The 16,657-nt window shown below is 50.6% G+C and overlaps 1 protein-coding gene across 1 annotated transcript in view; it reads right to left on the reverse strand.

Annotated features, from left to right (window-relative positions):
• The window catches only part of ATG2A (autophagy related 2A), a 2,120,972-nt gene that overhangs the window by 396,242 nt on the left and 1,708,073 nt on the right, over nt 1–16,657 (reverse strand). The gene's annotated exons all lie outside the window — the stretch shown is intronic.

The raw sequence follows: 16,657 nt of genomic DNA on the forward strand, positions 1-16,657 counted from the left end.
ACCTTTGCCCAAAGACGTGTACTTCTACATGCCAGAATGGGTTTCTCTAAATATCTCCTTCAGATCATCACCTTTGTCGATAGATTTCCAAAGTGTCATTATTTTGTTTGTACAGGAAATGTTGCTACAAATAACATTTTGTCTCCTGCGGTTGCTTGCTTAGATTTCAGTAATAACTCACAGAAGTCTTGTTTGACATTTTCATTCACTAATTTTGTTCCCGAACACGTAAAGGTGATAGCCTTCTACCAATGCAACACACAGCATGCTTGGTTGGGAAATGCAGCATCAGATGTGAAAGTGGCAGCTTTGATGTAAAGGTCCGAAGGCAGTGTACTGCTTCTGGACTGCAAGATAGTGTCTGCATACACTGGGGCAATAAGGGTCTCGCTAATGGATGGGATCTACTGCTTCATCATGCATGCGCATGCACGGTTCTGTAACCTAAACCGTACATTCACTTTCCCATTGGACCTCGAGGTATAGCTGTTCTAGCTGCAGTCTGGGTGGTCTGGCGCCATTAGTCTAGGAAATCAGCAGCTCTCCTTTCCAAGAATGTCTTGTGAGAGGGGGCTGAAGTGAAGAGGCCGTATTAAAAAGAGGAAATGCCCTGACGCACAAGTTACTTACCTTCGGTAACAATATATCTGTAAAAAACATTAGTTAGTTGTAGATTCCTTACCTTAGAATTAACCCCAGGCGTCAGACTGGGTCCAGAATGTTTTTTCGTCAGCAGTTCCTTTGTGCGTCGGAAGGTGGCGGCGGTCGGCTACGCGTTCGTCCTCCTCATCGTGATCACCGGGATGACGTCGCAGCAGCTACTTAGACGCCGCTCTTGCGCGCTGACGTCTGTTCTGTATACAACTTTTTGCGCCAGAAACGCAGAGCCACTGACCATTGGTGCACAAAATTTGGGCCCTGAAAGGATGTCCTTAACCCTAGAAATCAGTTCGCACAACGGGGAGGATGGGTTGGGGCGGTAAGGACTCTATAACTAATGTTTCTTACAGATATATCTTTATCAAAGGTAAGTAACTTGTGCATCAGAAAGAAACACGCTAGTTATCAATTCCTTACCTTAGAATAGATACTCCAGCAATACCAACCCCGGTGGTGGGTCTGAGAACCAAGATTACACCAGAGAAGCCATCTCTAAGTACTTGGCTGTCCAGGCAGTAGTGTTTGGTGAGCGTGTGCATCGATGCCCATGTGGCCGCCTGACAGATGTCATTCAGAGGCACTCCTCTTCCCAAGGCAGTGGTGGCTGCCGTCGCCCTAGTGGAGTGAGCTTGTAGCCCCACTGGAGGCTCATTTATGGCTTGAGAGTAACAAGCCTTAATACACAACACGACCCATCGAGAAATGGTGCGTTTGTGTACAGCCCGACCCTTCTTTGCACCCATGTATCCAACAAAAAGTTAAGCATCCACCCGGAACTGTTTTGTGAGATCCAGATAGAAGGAGAAGCATGTTTTGGGTCCAGACGGTGGAGCCTGACCTCTTCCTTTGAAGGATGCGTACGCGGAAAGAAGGTGGGCAAAGTAATGGTCTGCCCAATGTGGAAGGCAGTGACCACCTTAGGAAGAAAGGATGGACGGGTCCAGAGAACCACCTTGTCCGGATGAACTGACAGGAAAGGAGGTTTTAAGGAAAGAACCTGGAGCTCACTCACCCTTCTAGCAGAAGTGATGGCCACCAGGAAAGCAGTCTTAAGAGTTAAGGGCTGTGAGGGGCAATTATGAAGCAGCTCAAAGGGAGCACACATTAAGTAAGTCAGTACAAAATTTAAGTCCCACTTAGGCATAACAAAAGGAATTGGAGGCAAGAGATGAGTTAAGCCTTTCAAGAAACGGTTAACTACCAGGGACTTGAAAAGAGAAGGCTGATCTGGCAACCGAAGAAAGCAGAGATGACTGAAAGATAGCCCTTGATAATGCCCGAAACCGGTCCTAGAATGCTTGTTTCAAGTCCAGGGAGGACCTGGCCTGACAGTTTGGGCTGGACTGTTCCCATTGGGCGCAGGGTCAAGACTGATTTGCATATAATTGGGTCCATCCAAACTGAAATGGCATGGTGCGCAAAAAAACGATGGATTTCGGCCCAGATCTCTGTACTGGGGTGTATATATGACATTGTTCTGCATTCTGTCCATCAATTGTTCTTTTTGCATTTGTCACCCCAAGTGGTACGGGTATGCCCGGACGTGGGGCCGTGCTATCCACGCTACTGGTGTGGCCTGCCAGTTTGGGTGGACTGTTCCCAGTAGGCGCAGGGTCAAGACTGATTTGCTTATGGTTGGGTTCAAAGCGGAAAGACATGGTGAGCAAAAAAACGATGGATTTAGGCCGAGATCTCTGTACTGGGGTGAATGTATGACATTGTTCTGCATTCCTGCCATCAATTGTTCTTTTTGCATTTGTCACCCCAAGTGGTATGGGTATGCCCGGACGTGGGGCCGTGCTATCCACGCTACTGGTGTCAAGCTATCCTGGCTGATGAGGGCTGTAACCCCAAAACCAGTCCTAGGATTTCCATATGGTTGGGTTCAGAATGGCATGGTGAGCAAAAAAACGATGGATTTCGGCCCAGATCTCAGTACTGGGCTGAATGTATGACATTGTTCTGCATTCTGTCCATCTATTGTTATTTTGGCACTTGATAGTGCCCAGAGTAGAGCCCTGCTGGGCTAAAGAGAGAAGGAACAAAGGTACTTCAGTGAGAGGGGCAGAATGGGGATCCATAGACTTTGCTGTGCACCATGCCACACATTTGTTCCACCTGCAGGTGTATACCGTTTTAGAGGAGGGACGCCTGGCTGCCAAGATTACGTCACAGAATTTGGGAGGCAGGTCGAAAGATGTAAACTGCTCAATCTCCACGCAAGGAGATGGAGACTGGACAGGTTTGGGTGGAGCACCGTCCCCTGCTGCTCCGACAGAAGATCCTGCCTAAGAGGCAGTCTGATCGGAGGATCGATGGCCATGTTGAGCAGCTCGGGATACCAGACTCTTCATGCCCAATCCTGAGCCACAAGAATGACTTAGGCCCGGTTGCGCCTGATCTTCTCGAGCACTCTGGGCAGAAGTGGTATAGGTGAAAAAGCGTACAACAGACCGCAACTGCACTCGTGATGAAAAGCGTCGCCGAGCGAGTGCCGCCTTGGAAATTCCAACGAGCAGAGTTGCTGACATTGCTCATTCTCTTCAGTGGCGAATAGATCTAACCAAGGCTCTCCCCACTGTTGAAAGAGACCTTGCACCACCACCAAGTGAAGACGCCATTCGTGATCCATCATGCACCTGCGGCTGAGATCGTCCACCCTGGTGCTCAGAGAACCTGCCAGGTGTTGAACCACGAAGGTAACGCCTCGATATTCCAGCCATGTCCAGCAGCGTAGGGCCTCCTGACATAGGGTCCATGACCTGTTTGTTGCAATACCACATGACGGTGGTGTTGATGTGAAGCCCGGACTCCGTCGGAGGCCAGAGGCCTCTGATCTCTGCCTCTCCCATGTCTCAGCCCCATCCCAGAAGAGGGGCATCTGTCACCACAGTGTGGTCTGGTTGATGCCGGTCCGGCGCCGTGTCCAAGTCAGGAAGGAGGCTGATGTCGACGCTGGCAGGGGGCCGACCGGCGTCGGGCACGGTTAGTAGTGCTGTTGGAAACGGAGCCGATGGAGGTGTAATAAGGTCAATCAGTGCCGATCGGATCCAGACCTGGATCCAAGGGGGGCCTGCCGTGCAGGGGCCGGGCCGCATACAGAGAAGACCTAGGCCCCCCAACCGATTCCGCGACGCCTGAAGGCACGCCGACGGGGTCGGTCTGCCCAAAGATGGCATGCATTGCCTTGTAGAGCATACTAAGCTGGGCGGGGGCCGCTCCGGGTTCTGGAAATGGAGGGAAGCTCTAAGTGGACCTTCAGGCTCCGGGCGCGGAGCCGTAAGAGTGGCACCATCCGCACACCTCGTCGACTCGGCCGACCAATGAGGAGAAGTCGAAGAGTGACAATGCTTCTTTGACTTCTTCTTATGCTTCGACGTACCCGACCCTGAGAGCGAAGACTTCGATGACTTCGAGCCGGAATGATGGTGGCTCCACGACCGGTCCCTTGACCACCCTCTCGAACGGTCCCTCGACCTCTCTCTCTACCGGGACCTTGAACGGTGAGGAGCCGACTGCCATCGTTCAAGCAGTTTTCGGCTCCCGCAAAGCCTTTGGCATCAACAACTGACAGTCGGAGCACGACTTGGGGTCATGGTCGCGCTCCAGGCAAAAGAGGCACACGCGGTGCGGATCCGTCACTGACATCAATTGTGTACAGGAACAGCAGGCCTTAAAACCAGGCATCCCTTGTGCACTTTTTCGGAGTCGGAGACTCCAAACAAGACGTCGACAAAATTCAAGAAAATGTTGAGGTACCGCTCTTCTCGGATCTGCACTGGCTGGCGCGGAAAAAGAAGGAACTGCCATCAGTGAACGAGGGCGGCATCTAAGTAGCTGCCATGACATCATCCCGGCGACCACGATGCCGAACGCGGAGCCGACCGACGCCACCTTCCGACGCGCAGAGGTACTGCTGATGAAAAAACTTTAGGGATCCAATCTGACGCCTGGGGATAATTCTAAGGTAAAGAATCTATAATTAACATGTTTCTTTCAGATATGGGCTGATACATAAGAGAATTGACAATGCCTTACTCTTTCATGAAATAGGAAAGATTTTTGTGAAGTTTTTATCTTTTTGAACTCCTTTTTAGAACTATTTTTTTAAATGACACATTTGTAGTGTTAAGACACTGTTTTTCAGTTACCCGTGTTTTACGTGTGTGATGAATACCCTGCACATTTGCTATGCATAAGTAGGGCCACTTCACCTGATTTCCATGTCGCTTTGCATAATGTCAGTCGTACAGCATGTCTGGGCAGATGTTGTAAACTACGGCAGTAGGGGGCAATGGGTAGGGGTTAACTGGGTGGGGGATCTGGTTTAGCAGCAGCTCCATATAGTTGTAGGCTTAAGAAAGAAGATATCGATCAATGCCTCTGCAAATGAACAGAGCGAGAGAAATGAGAGAAAACAAGCAATAGGGGACAGAGGAGTGCAGTTGTAAAGTCGTTCCTCATAAATGTCTGTGCAAGCGCTTGAGTGGAGGTGGAAGAATATATCTGGAAGGCAAATAGAATTAGATGAGAGGTGGTTACTCCACTGGGCTGATCCAAGATTAAACCTTTTCAGTCTGAAGCCAATGGCTGAATGAGGCTGGTCAGTGAAAGCCCATGGTTGAAAGGAACAAACTTAAAGCCCACTCCGTGTATTTTCTAAGCAATAGGTCAGTGTTACAGCTCTGCTGTCAAACCCCAGATCTACAGATCACTCACCATTTAGTACTGATATTCTCGTGTGGCTAAGTCTAGTGTTTTTCTGGATCTGGAGCAGTGCTTCAATGTGTTTTAAAGAGCACAAAATGATGTATCGTCCAGGGACGCATGTTCAATCTGGTCTCACAAATTCTATCACTCCGTCTCTCTCCTTTTATTCTATCTGCCAGTCAATGAGGAGCTTGCACCCTCTCTGAAGTAATAAATCATCAGGTGCATACCCAGTAATGAACCCTCTGTTATTCTATGATTTGAGTGTTCAGTTACTGTGGGTCCTGGGACTAGGAGCTCACTCTCACTACAAAAGTGTATGCCTTGTGTTACTGTAAGTCCAGGAGACAAATAACTCCATCTCAATCGTTAATCTGTATTACTGATATTACTATTAGATATAAAGAACTTTGTAAGCTCCATCTACATGTATGATTTGTGTCACCATAAGCTCTAGAGCAGGGTGCTACTTCTCACCTCTCTGCCTCCTTTAAATGTGAGTTGCTTGGGTAAAAAGCTCCCTGCTGCTCTCTTTTCCTGTTTGACATGTGTTACTGTAAGCTCTGCAAGACGGGGGCTCCTAGACATATGGTGAGATTTACAAAACACTTAAAACCCAAGGTGTAAACGTAGCTAATGCACGTGTCATTAAAGTCACTGGAAAAATACCTGTTATAAGGTTTGTTATATCAGGGAAAGTTCAAGACCTCCATTACTGACAGCGCTGTTGAAGGTTTTGGGTGAATGACTGCTAGACTAGTCTTGTCTCCCAAGTGTTGATGAAGAAAACTAACAATGGCTACAAACGTGACCACTCAGATCTCTGACCTGTAAGTATGAGGTAAACGCAATGGTCTAACATGAAACTGGCTCATTCATGAAATTATACATAAGGGTAACGTATCAAAAGTGAGCTCTGATCTTCATCAGCCTCTAATGCAGGAGAAACATTCTCATACAATACACTATTGTGGCTGTAGTTCCCATAAAAATATGCAAACCAGTAAGTGCTGTACCAATAAGTGAGTTGGCGTGAAAATTGAAGTAGGATCAGGTTTTACCCAACAGACATATGTTGTATACGCAATTCCACTACATCCAGACCAAGCTGAGGTAAATGTGCCTGTTAGGTTCTTCTAAGTCAGATCTGTAGTTTCCAGTTTGTAGGTGTTAGATTCGGGGGTCTCTAGTTCGCACAGGTAGGTACTTGTGACAAATAGGGACCCTTGCCTCTAGTCAGGATAAGGGGATTACACTCCTAAATAAACCCTGCTCACCCCTGCGGCACTCTTCTCCGACGTTGGGTAGGAGCTTCTGCACAATGTGACAACTACTGGGCCGACATTCAAGATGCAATGGCAGCAGCTCTGATGGCGGTGCGCTTCTCCGGCGGAGGCGAAGCGTTTTTCTCTATGCGGTGCAATACGACAGCTACAGCGCCGACATCCACAATGCGAAGGCAGCAACAGCGACACGCTTCTCCTTCGTTGCAAGACTCTTCTCCTTGATGCGGTGCAATAGAACAGCTACAGCGGCGACACCCTCCTTCGGAGTTGCGACGGCAGTAGCAGCGACACGCTTCCTCTTCATTGTGAGACGCTTCTCTCGATGCGGTGCAATACGACAGCTACAGCGCCGACATTCACGATGCGACGGCAGCAGCAGCGACAGTGACACGCTTCTTCTCGGATAGGTCGCGCTTCCAGCTCCTTGCGACACGCAGTCCCTCAGAAGGCCCAAAACAGCAGCAGGCACTTCCAAAGAACTCTGGGGAGCTGGGGGGTGAAGTCTGCTGTCCCTGAGACTTCAGCTGGAGGCAAACTCTTTTTCAAGCCCTTGGATATCCTTCGCAAGTTGAAAGTAAAGTAGACAAAGTTCATTTCTCCTTTCTTTGTCAGTAAGGCAACCAATGCAGGCCAAACCCCCAAGCAGCACTTCAGCTTGGGAATAGTCTCTCCTCACTTTCTTCAGGTTCCTCTCCTCAGCAGAGGTTTTGTCTTGTAGTCCAAAATTGATCTAATTCCATGGGATCAGGTTCCCAATATTTATACCCCCAAATCCTTTGTTCTATGAGGGGAGAGGGGCCTTTGCCCAGTCTTAAACCGTTCTGAAGCACTCTGATTACCAGACTTCTCCTTTCTTTTCACAGTGCAGGGCAGAAACATCAGAAGCCCTACAGGAGGTGGAGCCAGCATTGCGGAAGGCAAGTACAGCCCTGGAGTACTTTGTTGACAGGATTCCTTCTCTTCTTTCAGTGTGCAGGGCAGAGACATCAGCCTCACCCCAGGAGGGGGAGTCAGCATTGTGAAAGGCAGGCACAGCACTATTCAAGGTTCAGGTGCAACTCCTCCCTCCCATCTAGATGCGGATCTCTCTATTCACCACTGTGCTGACTCATCCTGTCTCATGGAATCCCCCAGCCTGGTCACTCACAAACTCCAGACAAGGAATACACAACCTAGGAGAGGCAGGCATGAAAGGTTAGACAATAAAATACCTACTTTCTACAAGTGGTATTTTCAAACACAGAATGATAAAATCAACTTAACTAAAGCACAAGTTACTTACCTTTGGTAAAGATATATCTGTAAGAAACAGTAGTTAGCGTTACCCCTGTGCATGGGTAGGCGTAGTCTGTGGCTCCGCGTCCATCGTCGATGTCGTGATCACCGGAATGAGGTCGGAGTACTTAGACGCCGCCCTCGCGTGCTGACGTCAGTTCTGTACATTGCTTTCCGCGCCAGGAACGCAGAGCCATGACAGAACCCGACACTGGTGCCATAAAACTAGGGCCCTGAAAGGGATGACCTTAACCCTAGATATCGGTTCGCAGAACGGGGAGGATGGGTGGGGCGGTAAGGAATCCAACACGACCTACTGTTTCTTACAGATATATCGTTACCGAAGGTAAGTAACTTGTGCAGATTCCTTACCTTAGAATAGATACCCCAGCAATACCAACCCCGGTGGTGGGTCTACGAACCAAGAACACACCAGAAAGTCCTGGAGAACGGAATGGCCGAAAAAGCCATATCTCCGGACTTGACTGTCCAGGCAGTAGTGCTTAGCAAACGTGTGCAGCGAGGCCGATGTAGCTGCCTGACAGATGTCCTGCAAGGGGACTCCCCAACCCAGGGAAGTAGTAGCTGCCGTGGCCCGAATAGAATGGGCCCTCAGCCCAACAGGAGGCTCCTTTTTCGCCAAGGAGTAACAGACCTTGATGCACAACACGACCCACCAAGAGATGGTCCGTTTGTGCACCGCCCGTCTCCTTTCTTAGCGCCTACGTAACCAACAAAGAGCTGGTCGTCCACCTGGAACTGGCGTGAGCGGTCCAGATAGAATGAGAGCGCACGTTTTGGGTCCAGAATGTGGAGCCTCTCTTCCTCTTTTGAGGGATGCGGAGGCGGAAAGAAGGTGGGCAAAGTGATGGACTGCCCGATATGAAAGGCTGTAACCACCTTGGGCAGGAAAGAAGGACGAGTCCTCAGAACAACCTTGTCCGGATGGACAGAGAGGAAAGGAGGTTTAAAAGATAGAGCCTGGAGCTCACTCACTCTCCTGGCAGAGGTGATGTCAACCAGGAATGCAGTTTTAAGAGTCAGAAGACGAAGAGGAAAGTTGTGAAGTGGCTCGAAGGGAGCACACATCAGATAAGTCAGTACAAGGTTCAAGTCCCACTGAGGCATCACAAAAGAAACAGGAGGGAACATGTGTGTGGTGCCTTTCAAGAATCTACTTCCAACAGGGGACTTGAAAAGAGAAGGCTGATCAGGAAGCCTTAAAAAGGCTGAAATGGCCGAGTGATAACCTTTGATTGTGCCCAGAGCAGAGTCCTGCTGGGCAACAGAAAGAAGGAAGAGGAGAACCTCTGAAAGAGGGGCAGAAAGTGGATCCACAGCCTTTGCTGTGCACCATGCCACAAATATGTTCCACCCGCAGGCATATACCAATTTTGTGGAGGGACGCCTGGCTGCCAGAATCACATCACAGACTTCAGGAGGCAAGTTAAATGGCTTCAACTGTCGCCGCTCAATCTCCACGCACGTAGGTGGGGACTGGACAGGTTCGGGTGGAGGACTGTCCCCTGCTGCTGCGACAGAAGGTCCTCCTGACGAGGCAGACGAATCGGGGGATCGACTGACATGCTGAGTAGCTTGGGATACCAGTATCTTCGTGCCCAGTCCGGAGTCTCAAGGATGACTTGGGCCCGGTCTCGCCTGATCTTCTTCAGCACTCTGGGCAGAAGTGGTATAGGCGGAAAGGCGTACTACAACAGACCACAGCTCCACTCGCGACGAAAATCGTCTCCGAGCGAGTGCCGCCTTGAAAATTCAAAAGCGCTGAACTGATGACATTGTGCGTTCTCTTCGGTGGCGAATAGATCTAACCAAGGCTCTCCCCACTGTTGAAAGAGACCTTCCGCCACATCAGAGTTCATACGCCATTCGTGATCCATCATGCACCGGCAGCTCAGTTCGTCCGCCCTGGCGTTCAGGGAACCTCCCAGGTGTTGAACCACCAGGGTGATGCCCTGATGTTCCAGCCATGTTCAGAGGCGCAGAACCTCCTGACAAAGGGTCCACGGCCCCACCCCGCCCTGTTTGTTGCAATACCACATGGCGGTGCTGTTGTCCGTGAACACCTGTACTACACTTCCCCGGACGGAGGGAAGGAATGCCTTCAGTGCAAGCCGGATCGCCCGCAGCTTCAGACGGTTGATATGGAGCCGGGACTCCACCGAAGACCAGAGGCCTCTGATCTCTGCCAGGAGGGATGCATCCATCACTACTACCTGCTCCGGTTGGGGTAGGGAGAGGGATCTGCCGCTGACCCAATCGCGGTCCGTGAGCCACCACTGCAACTGTCTTGCAGTGCCCTCCGAGATCCGGACGTGGTCAGACAGGTTGCCCTGATGCTGGGCCCACTGAAACTTCAGGTCCCACGGCAGAGTCTGCATCCGCCACCTGGCGTGATGTACCAGCAGGATGCAGGAGGCCATCAGCCCCAGAAGCTGCAACGTCAACCTGACCGAGACCTGGGATAAAGGCTGAAAGATCAGAATCAGAGCCTGAATATCCCGAACCCGCTGTTCGGGAGGATAAACCCGAAACTGCACAGAGTCCAGAACCGCTCCGATGAAGAGGAGCTTCTGAGAGGGACACAAGTGTGACTTTGGCACGGTGATGGAGAACCCCAGATGGTGCAGGAGCTCGACCGTAGTCTTGAGGTGGGAGACGACTGTCTGGGGCGAGCCCGCCTTCAACAGCCAGTCGTCGAGATAGGGGAAGACTGGAACCTCTGATCTGCGCAGATGAGCGGCGACCACCGCCATCACTTTCGTGAACACCCGAGGGGCACTGGTGAGGCTGAAGGGGAGCACGGTAAACTGAAAGTGCTTGTGGCCTACCGTGAACCGCAGGTAGCGCCGGTGGGCCGGCAGGACGGGGATGTGGAAATATGCGTCCTACAAGTCCAACGCTACCATCCAGTCTCCAGGGTCTAGGGCAGATAGGACCTGAGCCAAAGTCAGCATCTTGAACTTCTCCTTCCAAAGGAAGCCGTTGATGCTGTGGAGGTCCAAGATAGGGCGTAGGCCTCCTTTGCCCTTCTGGGAACCAGAAAGTAGTGGGAATAACACCCACGTCCTACTTCTGGCCCAGGAACGCGTTTGATGTCCCCCTTGGCCAAGAGGGCCATAACTTCCTCCTGCAGAAGTTGCAAGTTGCAAGTGATCCCCCGACATGCGGTGGTACTGCACTGGCATGGCTGGAGGGGTCGCCTCGAAGGGGAAGGAGTAGCCCCTTCGGACGATTTGCAGCACCCACCTGTCTAACGTGATGGTACGCCAGTGGAGAAGGTGATGGCGAACCCTGCCCCCCACTAGCGTCAAATGGGCCTGAAATGCCGGATTAGGAAGGCTTAGAGGCAGATGCTGCGGGGCGGATGTGGACTGACCTTGCTGTTGTCCCCCCGGCACCGCCACAGCGGTAACCACGTCCACGACCGCATTGAGACTGGTTCTGCGGCCTGTGGATGGCTGGACGTGTGGGGGCACCCTTTCCTTGGCCACGAAAGGGGCGAAAAGCGGAAGTTTGCTGGCACTGGCCTAGGCCCAAGGACTTGGCCGTAGCCCTGGCGTCCTTAAAACGCTCTAGCGCACTCGTCTGCTTTGTCGCCAAAAAGGCGACGGCCATCGAAGGGCATGTCCATGAGCGTGGCCTGGACATCCCCCGAGAAGTTGGCAGACTGCAGCCAGGAATGTTGACGAATCGCCACAGTCGTGAACATCGCTCTGCCCAGAGAGTATGTGGTCTCAAGTCCACATCTTATTGAGCCCCTCCACCAGGGCTTGGGCGAACTGTGTCCGGGCCTCCTCCGGACACTGTAGCAGCACCTCCACAACCGTATCCCACAGAGAGTGGGTTTAACGGCCCAAAAGGCCGGCGGTGTGGACAGACCGCAGCCCTAAACTCAGAGAGGAGAACAGTTTCTCCCCAAACTGATCATACCTTTTGGATTCCCGACCCGGAGAAGCAGTCGAGAATGTGGTCTGGTACGTAGAGGCCTGGATCACCAGGCTCTCGGGGGTGGGGTGAATGGACAGAAAGCAGGGCTCGCCCGGAGCCAGGCGGTGGCATCGGGCCACGTTCCGATCAACAGGGAGGCCTGTAGAGGGCTTGGACCAGGTGCCCAGCAGAACGTCGGTGAGGGCCTCGTTAAACGGCAGTAGAGGCTCAGAGGAGCTTGCCTGCGGTTTGAGCACCTCAGTGAGGAGGTTAGTCCTCATGGCCACGACAGGGAGCTCAAGAGCCAACACTGTGTTCAACACCATGCTATAAGTAGCCCCCTCCTCCGAAGCCAGGGAGGAGAGATGAATCCAGTGTCAGGCGAAGAGTCCAGACTACTGGCCTCCCACAGCTCATCTGCCCAGTCCTGGCTTAACTGGCTCTGCTGTGCCAGAGGGTCCTTAGACCCCTCCCAGTACTCCTCATCATCCATCTCCTGGAAACCAGGCATAAATGATGGAGTCGGGTCGTAGGTAAATTGATCACCCATCAGCGTCGGAGACGGTGCCAAGCGGCGCCGCTCCGGCGTCCCACCCGGACTGGGGCTGTAACCGGGGCCGGTGTCGTCCGAAGACGACACCGGGAGCGACACCCTTGGGGTCAGCGCCAGCTGAGGAGTCGTGAGGTCGACCAGCGATGACCCAGATCCAGTCCTGGCCCGACCAGAGTCACGACGGCGCCGAAGCACCCGATGCGGCCAGGGCGCCGGCCCGCTAGGGCTCCCAGTCGGATCCACGGGGCCCGAAGGCGCCGCGACAGGATCCGACTGAGGGAAGTGCGTCCTCATGGCCAAGAGGAAACAATGTATCTCTTCCGGCGTCGCGTGCAGCCCAGGGACCGGCGGGTGTGGAGCTGGATGAGGCGCCTGCGGCTACCGTGCAGCCGCGTGGGCGGTGTCGCCCGAACCCCAGGCCGATCACGCGAGCGTCGGGGGGAGTCGGAAGAGCGATGACGCCTCTTCGACTTCTTTTTTCGAATGCCTCGACTTGCCGGAGGACTTGGAGCCCGACGAGTGGTGGTGACTCGACGAGCTGCGATGACTGCGGCTCCGCGACCGGTCCCTCGACTTCCTCCTTAACCGGAACCTCGAGCAGCGCGGAGTGGAGCGGACTGCCGGATCTCGAGCAGCTTACAGGACCGCTCCGGTCTAGCCTTCGAGGTCAAGGCCCGGCAGTCGGGGCACAACTTGTCATCATGGTCGGCCCCGAGGCAGTAAAGGTTGGTCAGCGACATCAATCGGTGACAGGCTTCGCAAGGTTTAAAACCAGGCATCCCTAAAGGCACCGAAGTCGAAGTCGACTCGAAAAGCGATCAAAAAAGTTAGTCAAAAAATTCTAACACTAACCTGTTTCTTTCAGATAGATGTATTTTATCATTTTGAGTCCAGGCATACTAAACTCGAATTTCCACCATGTTCTCCGAGTCAGCTAGGATTATAAGAATGTAATAATTTAACTGCCCATTCTGGCCTATGGAGAACAGGTAGCCTTGCAATAGTGAAAAACGAAAATGGCTGTAAGTCACTATTAGGAAGGCCACACACACCAGGGCAGGTCCTACCTTATACTTACAATGCACCCTGCCCTTGGGCCTACCATAGGGGTGTCTGATATCAAGAAAAGAGAAGGTTTAGGGACTGGCAAGTGGGTGCACTTGCCTAGTCAGCATGACAGTACCAGACTGCACACAGGCTCTGCAATGGCAGACCTTAGACACATTTTACAAGGCTGCTTCTGTAGGTGGCACAACCAGTGCTGCAAGCCCACCAGCAGCATTTGGATTTACACACCCTGGGCACTCCTGGTGCACTGTACTAGGGTCTGACAAGTAAACCAAATAGACAAACATGGAACCACTGATTAATACAACAATAGGGAGAACTTGCACTGTGGCACTGGACAGCAGTGGCACAGTGCCCAAAGCATCTACAGCAAAAATACATGAGGCCACAGCAAAAATGGAAGGGAGACCCATGCCAATGGTGCCAGGTCTAACAGTAGGTAAAACCCTGGGCATAAGCACCGTTTCTGTCTTTCTAGTGAAGCAAATACTAGAACAATGTTGAGCCTTGTGGTCAATCTCATGTCACTGCAGACTGAGGTACCAGTTGGTCCTGAGACTTGACCCAAATCATTCTATTATTAGGAAAATGATTAAATCACCCAGTGGTCTTCTTGAAACCCAACCACACTCAACAGACGATTGAGCAATATTGTGTGGTTGATTCATATTTGAAAAGAGGTTAGAAGTTCTAGCAGCACCATAGGTGTCGCTGAACCATTGTTGACAGTCTGCAATAAATGCTCTTGGATGTTCAAGCATACTAGTTCTGTTCTCCTACCTAGGCTAAAGCCTGAAAAACAAATACCTGCCGTATACATGGAGTTAATGAGCTACAATTTTCAATCAGATTTTAGACAAATGACTTCCTTAGAATATTAGAGATGTCCTTTGATTTTGTTATCACTCAAGCAATTCTACCTAAGAAGTATTCTTTTTTTGTCAATAAACTCTTCTCTCTAGAGGGCCATGGCAAAATGTTTTATATTACCATGTCATGATCAGCCCCAGCCTTTTGACAGCACTAAGTAGAAATTTGCAGCTTGGTTTTTGCCTTCCTTAATGATACTATCACCTATCTTGTGATGTAATGGGGAATTTTCTTTATGTGATAGGGTCTAGAGGATGGAATAAGGGACCCCGTCTAAGAAAGTAGGAAGGGTTTGATTATACTGGCATACTAGGTTTCTACAGGTGGAGCCTAAAGTGGCAGAAATTGATTTGAATATAGCAGAACCCCCCCCACCCCCCCCCCCCAAATCCTCCGTTCTAATGCAGAAGTTTTGCTTGTCCAATAGGTGAATCTTGTAAGTATATACTAACAGGTGGAGCAAGTCAATTAATTCTTCTTCAAAGTCCAGGTCATTACCTCAAGGCCTTTAGAGAACTCATGTGCCCGAATGGTTTTATCATTCATAGTAATTTTAGGGTCAGACCTTCATAGGTTCAGAGTTTTGGAAGAGTTAATAGCATGTGATTCCAGAAATGTTTTACTACTGGTGTGACCACTTCTCCTTGAGCAGTATCACAATTTACCAGGAATATAATTTACTGGTACTGAAGTATAAAATTACTATTTGTGGATCGCCACAGCAACACCCCTTGATGCAAAGTATCTTTGGCTTAGACTGACACAGATGCACGTGCTGGGGGATGTCCGAAGGTGACCCCCATGGCACCTGGACACCACTCTTGATCCTAGAGATCCAGTACTGCTGGTCCCATTATCTATGGCAATGGCGCTGTAGGTGGCATACTTGCCAGATTCCCCCTGTGGTACATGACTGCTTCGCAAAAGTTGGGGAAATGCTACACCGGTCGCAGTGGTACATATCTGTGTTGAAACCTCGGATCATTTCATTGCAAATATCTGACTCCCATGCGGTTGCACAGGATGTTCGACTCCGTCCTGCACTTGTGCCCCAGGTGCAGTGCAGACCAAGCAGACATATGACATGGCAGTGCTCTTTGCTGAGTACATTGTAGTCTGAACTTTGTGACTACATTACAAACATCACAGGAAGACACAACATCAACACCCCCAAATCGTGCCTGTTGGGCCTGATGCCCTGCCCCAAAACATAAAAGGCAGGTAACAAACTCACAGGCTAGGAGATTGCACTGGCGCGGCGAGTGATCGTGATGTACTGGAGAGCAGCCTCTGCACCTCCGCTGTTGGCTTGAAAGCAAGAGCTCCGCCGCTCGAGACAACTCGCTGCAACGGCTCCGGCAGCAAGCCAGACAGGTTGAGCAAATCACAGGATTGGATGTAATATTGCTGGTGCTGACGCCAACTCTGATATGCGACCACCGTGAGGGCTAACCCATTGGCCTTCCCATTGGTGCTCCCTCCACGTGTCCTGAATTGTTGATGCCGCACATGCTAATCTAGTTCTTCTATTGCAGCCCTTGCCCCCCTCCCCCTATCCTGCTGTGATCACTGCCACAGGTAGTGCTAATTCTGTGGGTCACTCTTCCCAACCCGATCAATGACAACATGGTGTGATACCTGTGCCCCACACTCAACTACTCGTTACTTTTCTACTGTTTGGCTAATCTCCCGCCCACATGACTCTTGCTGACTGCTTCCTGTGACCCAAATTACTGTGTTCTAAGTCTCAAATTGTATGTATCACTGGGTCCCATGTATAATCTGATAATGATCATACTTGCTGTCTTTCTTGGTATGCAACATCTTTTATAAAGAGCACTTTTAAAAAGTAGATTACTATCTGCTGCAGAGTGATTTTTGCAGCAAGTCTCTATGATACCCAAGTTCTCAATGCTCCTTTCATCTAACAGATATAGCAAGCAAATGCAGCGGCCATTGCAGAGTAGGCACTTATTAGAAATGCCTTGATAGTATTGTCAGAGTTGAGACTGATGCTATTGGGATTCAACGTCTTAATAGATGTAATTATATGGGTGTTAAATGTAGGGGTCTGATTCGAGTTATGCAATGATGATAAAAAAAAAAAATCACTGGACATTTTAGATTTAAGTTTGTCTATGCTCTGTAACTTGATTAAAATGTACCTGCACAACTCATAGCCAGAAGTAATTCACTTAGGGACTGATGACACCCCTTTAATCCACTATGTCTGGATAGTTGTTTAACTTTCATGATGGTCTAAACGAAGCTCTTGTTATGTGCTTGT

This window comes from Lissotriton vulgaris, chromosome 9 (genome assembly GCF_964263255.1).
Source record: "Lissotriton vulgaris chromosome 9, aLisVul1.2, whole genome shotgun sequence".
Lineage (NCBI taxonomy): Eukaryota > Metazoa > Chordata > Amphibia > Caudata > Salamandridae > Lissotriton > Lissotriton vulgaris.